This window comes from Daucus carota, chromosome 4 (assembly GCF_001625215.2).
Source record: "Daucus carota subsp. sativus chromosome 4, DH1 v3.0, whole genome shotgun sequence".
NCBI lineage: Eukaryota > Viridiplantae > Streptophyta > Magnoliopsida > Apiales > Apiaceae > Daucus > Daucus carota.
Genome location: NC_030384.2, coordinates 13,780,037 through 13,787,619, shown reverse-complemented (window position 1 = coordinate 13,787,619; position 7,583 = coordinate 13,780,037). Strand labels below are relative to the sequence as shown.

Here is a 7,583-nt window from a genome sequence, read left to right as displayed (position 1 = left end):
AAAGACAGGCTGTGGTTTATGAAATGTTGATTCCCAAAAGTTGATTTGAAATATTTCTGTTGCTGATAATGATTATGATTCTGTTCTGTTGATTCAATTGTCTGTTGATTTAACTTGTTAGAATTGGATTAGTTTTTATAAAATATGTGGACCAGATTCGTGGTCAGACCAGATTCGTGGTCAATTATAGGCCAATGTGTGCCTTGGATCCAGTATAGAGAACAGGGCTGTGTGCCATGTTCGGGGTTAGTGCGTGACTGATCAGCAGCCTAACCTTTGGTTTTTAAGTAAAAATGTGATGAATCCAATTCGACAATTCTTCTGTAAGTTTGAATTCTGATTTCAATTGCTGATAAGAATTGTGAAGTTTTCAATTGCATGTCCTGAACTTGTGAACCCTGATAAGATATTTCAGGACTATTGTTGCTTATATACACTTGCTGAGCATTGTTGCTCACCCTTGCTATTCCTTTTTAACCATTTCAGAAAAGCTTAGAGATGAATTGCTTGATTGAGGTTGCGAGTATGACTAAGGCTAAGCGAGGAGTCAGAGTTATAGAACATCCAGAGGACAAGTGGAATGTCCATGGAGATTGTCAAGGTTGGTTCTAGATAGAATTGTATTGATGAGATTCAGTTGTAAGTCATAATTGAGGTAGACTGGCAGTGATTCTTCTTATCGAAGATGATCTGAGTTTGTAAGATAATGTTTATTAATAGTGGTTGATTCTAATTTCAATACTGTAACCTGGATGCGATCCTGTTTTTAGGGGGTTAAAGTGTTTTCTTTTAAATCTTTTACTAAAGTTTTCAGGTTTTAAATCCTTTGATTTTATTACCTTTTTCAGAAATACAGGTTTTCAAAAGTGTTTTAGAATGATTTTGTGTGGTGACGTCAGAATCCAGACCCCCGGATTCTCGGGCTGTCACAGTTGGTATCAGAGCAACAGGTTATAAGTTATTGAAATTAGAATATAGATTGTAGTTATAAGTTTTATAGAAGAGAAGTGTTCAGTGACCTCATATAGAGGTATTGTGAGACTGTCTAGGGATAGTCTAGAGAGGTAATCGGAATAGAATTTAGATAGTTAATTAAGTTGAGGGTGAATGTTTAGATGGATCATGGTTCCTAAGCCTAGACACTTGGTTTCTAGTATGTGGACTGATTGAGATAGTGAATTGTGATAAGGGTCAGAGTCAGACCTAGTCAAAAGAGTATTAATAATGAATGATTAAGTTAAGAATGATAAAGATGCATGGTTTGGAGTATTCTGACCATGTTACATATTTGAAAGTGGTTTATCGTTGGATTGAGATGTAGAAGAATGAGTGTTGAATATGAGATATATTGGATTAGAAAGAGAGTTTTGTAGATAGATGAGATGTGAATGATAGAGAGTAGGTGGAATTGAGTCTAGTTATCAGAAGTGATGTTGTGAGTGAGATAGAACGTTAGTCTTCAACGACGACGCTTCGAGCTAAACGGGAATTCATCTGATATCAAGATAAGCCAACTTCATTGCGAATGACAACGTCTACAAGAAAATCTTGCGAGGTTATCACAAGCGAGAACGTCGAGAAGAAGACATACATCGAACATCGATCTATGGGAGCAGAGCAAGAAATTCAGAAGACCTTGGCAATATCTTCTTCAACAAAAGCTTATTTTAACTCTTTTTATCATCATTGAGCCCTTATATCTTTTCTACAAAAGTTTTGATAAATGAGATTTTCTATTTCTCGAATGACGAGAAAACATTAGTATTGATTAGTGATATGAGTGGAATTGATTCTTGGTGTGAGATATAGGTTGTCGTGAAAAGACAATGATATTTCTTGACATTCCTTGATATTATTTGATATACCTTGATATCTCCTGATATTCTTTGGTATTCCTTGAGATTCCTTGGTATTCCTTCCATCTGATTGGGATGAACAACCCTATTTATAGGGGACACAAGGTAAACCTGTCTGTGTGATAGGAGTTGGATGGGACGCCATCACTTGTGTGTGTTGTGATTACAAGAAGGTTAACGACCTTTAGTAGTGTCTAATATGGGCACGCAACACTAAGTTCGTTTGATCATATTGATCTCTCAGTCACTCTCTTATTCAAACATGACCTATTTTGAAAACATTTTGTTCCATTCTAAGTTCTTAAAGAGTGATTCTAAGAACTGAGCTCTGTAATGGTGAAAGTTTTAATACTCTTATTTGTTTCAAAGTCAAAGGTATGCCAAGGTCGAACGATGGTGGGAGGATGATAGTACGAAGGATGTACATTTTCATTCTCTTCGCGGATTCTGAGGACAGAATCCTTATAAGGGGGGTAGAATGTAACATCCCGGATTTTCAGAATTAGTTTATTAATATAGAAATAAGTTTTTGAATATTATTGGCTTTAATTGAGTTTTCTGATAAGATGAATGGTCTGAGTATAATTTTGATGTGGAATTATAAGGTTAAAGACGGAAGATGCATTCTTCTGTTGTGATTTCGTTTATTTTAGCGACCCGGATTTTTTCAAAAATTGTTTATCGTTATGAAAGTGGTTTTCTTAGAAAGAAAGGAATAAAGTTTAATATTTTATTCCAGTTTAAGGTATTTTCAAAATTGTATATTTAAATTCCGGGTTATTGTGTTATCAATACAGGGTTGTCTTTTCAAAATTTTATTTTATATAATTGATTTTAAAGATTTAAAAGATTGCTATTGTTACATGGCTAAGTGTTGCATGTGGAATTGTGAGTTTAGTTAGTTATGATAATTTAATGTGAATATTGCATGAATTTGGTGTAAATTGATTTTCTGTAATTGTTACTTATATGTGCCAGAACTGTGAGTTTAATTATTGATATTATCAGAATGAGTCATATGTTATTTAGATATTTTTAAATGATTTATATATGGATATATAAATATCCTTTCAAAACTTATTTCAAATATTATTTCTGAAAATACAGAGATGGGTTATGCAAAAGTTAGATGGTTGATATGTGAATGTATGTATTACATGATTAAGTGTTACGTGTGTAATGGTCGTGTAACCAGTTATGGTTATTTACGAATATTATTTGAATATTTGGTAAATTATTTGATAACTAGTTTTCTATTTTGATTGCTTATATATGTTGCAATCGCGAGTTTTCAATTTTCATATTCTCAGAATAAAATATGGAACATTTGGGTATTTTCCTGATAATTTATGAATAGTATGTGATATTTATATGAATATCTGTGAGGTTTGTGTTATCGGGTTTATTGAATTGACTGTTCATATGTGTTCGGATTTGAGATATTTTAATTTCTATATGATCAGGATAAAATATAGTTTATTTAGATATGTTCATATCAATTTTTGGATTGCTACGTGATTTTATGATCGATTTGTGAATTTAATTTCGTTTAATTATTATATATATTTAAATAGTTATTTAACATTTTAAACCCCGTGGGCGTTCGGGAAAATTTCGCCATTAGGCTATTTGGGACATTCTGAGCATTTCTCGTGTTTTAACTTTTTCAATCCGGAGTACGGTTTGCCCCGTAAATGGTCCGGTACGGTTTTATTAATATTTTTAAAGTTAATAATTATCTGGTTGTCTCGTAATGCGTGAAGCATATTCCAGGAATATTCCAAAGCATATTCAAGGAATATTCCAAAGCATATTCAAGGAATATTCTCTTATCTTCCTCTATAAATATCCTTTACCAGTTTATCTCGCACGTACAATCATTTCGTCCGTTTCTCTGCACGAATACCGAGAGAAAACGAACGGGTGTTCTTCGTGTTCTTCACAATCAAACGAGGATTTGAAGGCGTTATTGGAATCCGATGGAGGCGTATGAATAGTCAAAACGAAGCTCTCGACGCGTAGAATCTATTGTAGTCATCCATATCAGTGCTGAATCAACAGGTTTTTGCTAAATAAGCTTTTTAATTTCTAATTTAAATGATTTGAAATATGAATTTTTGCAAACGATCTTGTTTGATTGATTTGATGATTCCATGTTGTAGAGCATCTCCTGCCATTCGTTTTCATATATTATATGTCGATTTTTGACTTCCGTAACATATAGAAACAAGGGTTTGATTCTTGAGATGTGTTCTTGAATGTTCTTGAGTGTTCTTGAATATTTTTAATTGAAATTTGGGGGATTCTTTTCTGTTGATTCTGGGTAGAAATTGAAGCTACTGGAACGTTCAGGAGGATGAGGGGATGTTGTACGTGTGATCAGATGTGGTGTGGAGTGCCGGGAAGTCGGCCGCCGGAGTTTCGAAAGAAACTCGCCTCCGGCGAGTTTAATGTTGAAATTCCGGCGAACTCCCACGGTTTTTAGCGTTTCCGAGTGCATGTACAAGTTCCTGGCAGTGGTTAGGATGATTCTGGAGCATCTGGTGCGTTTCTGGGCGGGTTTAAGTCGCCGTCGGCGTTTTCCGGGGGGTGCCGCTGCAAAAGTGCAGTTTGGTACCCCAACTTTTAAAGATGATGAAGTCATCATACCCAAGTTTTGAATCTTACAAAACATCCCCTGTAACTTTGAAAAGTTGCAGTTTGAACCCTGGACAAAACTTTCAAAAGTTTACAAAAAAACCTTTTGATTTTAATTTTCAGAAATTGTTTTATTTAATTATTTTAAATTCCAAAAATAGTTTTTAATTATTTCTTTATTTAAAAAATAAATCTAAATTAGTTTGTTAATTAATTTTAATTAGTAATTAATTATTTTAATTGGTCAATTAATTTAAATATTAATTGATTAATTAATTTAGTTAATTATTAATAGATTTTAATTGATTAACTAATTAGATTTAATTGTTCCTTTTGATTTAAAAATTCCGAAAAATAGTTTCGAGCTTTGAATTATTTTTTTCTAAAATATGTTTGAGGCTCGTTAATTGATTTCAAATGATTTTGGACCCGATCTTGAGCAATCGGACTTGATTATTTATTCAAAAATGGATTCTTTTACCTGTTTTAATTCCGAAAAATGTCTAGAAATTCCAGAAAATTCCTGAAAAATCATTTTTAACCTGAGACTTGATTTGATATCAATTGGGATGGGAAACCTTATATGAAAAATGTTGTCTGCTATCTGTTTGATATGTTATGTACCGATAGGAGAGTTAGAAAACGGTCTTGCTCATAACTTTTGACTCGTAATTCAGAATAGAGTGAAACGAAAAAGAGATTAAAGCTTATAAAGTCTATTTTAATGTGACATAATAATATGGTGGAGTATAGAATGTGAATAATTGTTGTTAAATGTATAGAATATGATTATATGTGATCTAATTGCTATTAATTGATGATTGCATGGACTATCTGGTTGTTCTAGTATTACAAACATGTGTTAAATGATTAAATGACATAGTGTCGTGTCTTGATAGATGTCGGATAAAAGCATATGGATTATAGTAATTGGATTTGGTTGGTTGATTGTTGATTGAGATAGGATAACAGGTGGATAGTCTAATAAATAGACGAGACGATGTCGGATTTTCGATAAGATTTATATGATATTTAATTGATAATATGTTATGTGAAATATGATTAGACTATATGGTAGAGTCAAAGCATGATTATGTGTTAAGTGATATTTGATGAGTTTAAAAAGTTATATAAGTGGGTATCGATATACGTGATATGTGTATGCGATAGGTTATGCTACCGAGTTGATAAGTAGAGATAAGAATCAATAGATTATTTAGTGATAATGGTAGTATCTTATTCTCGTAAAGGGTTTGGACGAGACGGATACGATCGAAGACGTTCAGAAGGTCAAACGATATTACAAAGCGAATAAGGAACGAATCGAGTAAACGAAGCAGTGTGGCGAATAGAGTATAGCCAAAGATGGTCTAGAGACTATGATATGCATAGAGTGTGAAAGTGGAAAAATGAGATTAAGCTATGTGTGTGGAAGCGGATTTAAGGCAAGTTTTCCTAAATCCTTCCTCCTATATATATTGCATGTTCTGATTATTCTGTCAACGTTATGATACTGTTTATACTGAAACCCTTCTCAGATAAACTCTTTCTTATGAATCCCATGATTGTTTTCTTTTTCCAAGTTTTGAAAAGCCAAACACCTAATTACTCTCAATTTCTATTTTGATCCATTCTTTCCAATCCTCAAGATTTTAAAAATACCAGTTCTACAAATTAATTCGAAGTTCAGACCGTCATTGAAGCATGTGTTGCTCAGTGATAGTTAGAGCCTAGAATGAAATGGGATCTTCTTGATTATTCAACCCGCCATTGTCATGCTGGTTTAGCAGGCTAAATTCAGATGCTTAGCCGATAATGGAGGATACTGAATAGTTAGGAATTTCCTGAACTATGATTTATCAAAAGACAGGCTGTGGTTTATGAAATGTTGATTCCCAAAAGTTGATTTGAAATATTTCTGTTGCTGATAATGATTATGATTCTGTTCTGTTGATTCAATTGTCTGTTGATTTAACTTGTTAGAATTGGATTAGTTTTTATAAAATATGTGGACCAGATTCGTGGTCAATTATAGGCCAATGTGTGCCTTGGATCCAGTATAGAGAACAGGGCTGTGTGCCATGTTCGGGGTTAGTGCGTGACTGATCAGCAGCCTAACCTTTGGTTTTTAAGTAAAAATGTGATGAATCTAATTCGACAATTCTTCTGTAAGTTTGAATTCTGATTTCAATTGCTGATAAGAATTGTGAAGTTTTCAATTGCATGTCCTGAACTTGTGAACCCTGATAAGATATTTCAGGACTATTGTTGCTTATATACACTTGCTGAGCATTGTTGCTCACCCTTGCTATTCCTTTTTAACCATTTCAGAAAAGCTTAGAGATGAATTGCTTGATTGAGGTTGCGAGTATGACTAAGGCTAAGCGAGGAGTCAGAGTTATAGAACATCCAGAGGACAAGTGGAATGTCCATGGAGATTGTCAAGGTTGGTTCTAGATAGAATTGTATTGATGAGATTCAGTTGTAAGTCATAATTGAGGTAGACTGGCAGTGATTCTTCTTATCGAAGATGATCTGAGTTTGTAAGATAATGTTTATTAATAGTGGTTGATTCTAATTTCAATACTGTAACCTGGATGCGATCCTGTTTTTAGGGGGTTAAAGTGTTTTCTTTTAAATCTTTTACTAAAGTTTTCAGGTTTTAAATCCTTTGATTTTATTACCTTTTTCAGAAATACAGGTTTTCAAAAGTGTTTTAGAATGATTTTGTGTGGTGACGTCAGAATCCAGACCCCCGGATTCTCGGGCTGTCACAGCGACTCCCCAGTGGTTGTCCTTGGCGTAGTATTGTATGACCATAGTACCATTGGAAGCTCCTCCGGCCAATCACCTTTCTTCTCTTCCAACTTGGCCTTCAGCGTGTGTTTGATGATTTTGTTGATTGCTTCAGTCTGTCCATTGCTTTGTGGGTGGTACACAGCTGCAAAGTTTCTCCTTATATTCAAGTCATCACATAGCTTCTTCAATTCTCTGCTATCAAATTGTTTCCCATTATCAGATATCAACTTGAACGGGATACCAAATCTACACACAATCGAATTGAATACAAAGCTTGTTATCTTCTTAGCA

The 7,583-nt window shown here is 33.8% G+C and overlaps 1 long non-coding RNA gene across 1 annotated transcript; it reads left to right on the top strand.

The window, feature by feature from the left end:
• The first annotated feature begins 3,716 nt into the window (after positions 1-3,716).
• Positions 3,717-7,160, top strand: LOC135152029 (uncharacterized). The gene is made up of 2 exons (XR_010291112.1): positions 3,717-3,917; positions 6,825-7,160. It is a non-coding gene; the product is annotated as an uncharacterized LOC135152029 (long non-coding RNA).
• Positions 7,161-7,583: the final 423 nt, after the last annotated feature.